This window comes from Teleopsis dalmanni, chromosome X (assembly GCF_002237135.1).
Source record: "Teleopsis dalmanni isolate 2A chromosome X, ASM223713v2, whole genome shotgun sequence".
In the NCBI taxonomy this organism is placed as follows: domain Eukaryota; kingdom Metazoa; phylum Arthropoda; class Insecta; order Diptera; family Diopsidae; genus Teleopsis; species Teleopsis dalmanni.
Genome location: NC_051848.1, coordinates 40425010 through 40426313, shown reverse-complemented (window position 1 = coordinate 40426313; position 1304 = coordinate 40425010).

Genomic DNA, 1304 nt, shown 5'->3' with positions numbered 1-1304 from the left:
ATTTAGATACATGGAAGTTTTCTAATGGCCTGTCACAGCAACCAATCAACCAACCAACCAAGTAAGCAAACTACAGAACTTAAGTCTATTATTTAAATAGTCTAGAATGGTTTTAGTTGGACTCTTAGGCTTACAATACATCTTTTAGGTCGGGGTGCATTCATAGTCCATTATTTAATAATAATAATAATAATGATAATAGAATTTATTATTCGTTACACAATTAAATGTGTTTACACTAGCGGTAGCTTGACGATTAAAAATGTTTACAGTTGCGTTTACACTATCGTAAAACTCAAAGTTTAGAGTATTGTTTTATGTTTTCCTATAACCCTTATACGTGTATCTATATATTACAAAAATATAACGCTTACCGGCAAAAATAATTTGCACACATATCAAAAGAAACGTAGCCAGTTTAGTTTTGCAAAATTACATACACTTACAAAAATAATTTGGTGGATTTAACCTCAGAAAAAGAGGTGTTTCGATAGTGAACTACAACAACAAAAATTCATTTAATTATATTTTAATTAATGGAATTTTTGGCTGACCATACAGCTGTTTCGAGTATTGCAAGTATCCATCATCAGTGGTCTTGGAAATAATTCTTGTATTTAATAATAATTTTTTTTTGAGACTGCAAGTAGCAGGAATCGAACTCGTGCCCTGCCAAATTTGAAGCTTAGAGTCAGTACTCTTTAACGAAGTGACTCAAAACCGTACTTGAGTTTTATGTTCGCACATTTTTCTGAAGTTTTATTGTTTTATTGTGAAAGTTTTATTAACAAATTATCTTACTGAGTTTATATTAGAAGGGAGTCATAAACCAGCTGGAGAATAATTTAATTAATTAATTTTTTTTATTTTTAATTGTTAAATTTCAATACTATTCTGTTTGCAGAGGCATTATTTGTGGCTTGATTTATTTATTCTTTCTTATGTGTAGAACCTAATCTAGGAACGTTATACTGAGAAAGTCATGCTAACATACTGTGAAACAACGATCAAAATATCAACCATTCCACATGTTGGTTTTCATATCTTCTTTAAGATATGAGTTAAAATTTTTCGAACAAAATGATCAGATCAACTAAACTACTATTTGGTTAGAATATATTTTTCTAAGTGTAGATATATTCATATTTTCTACCTCACTTTTACAACAGAAACTGGTTTCAAGTTAGTGTGAAACCGATTTTTGTTGCTCGTGTGAATTAGTTGGGTAAAAGGAGGATCAAATAGTGGTGTTTCTGGTATATAAAATTCTACTTAATAAAAATAATAATTTTAAAACATTGAAA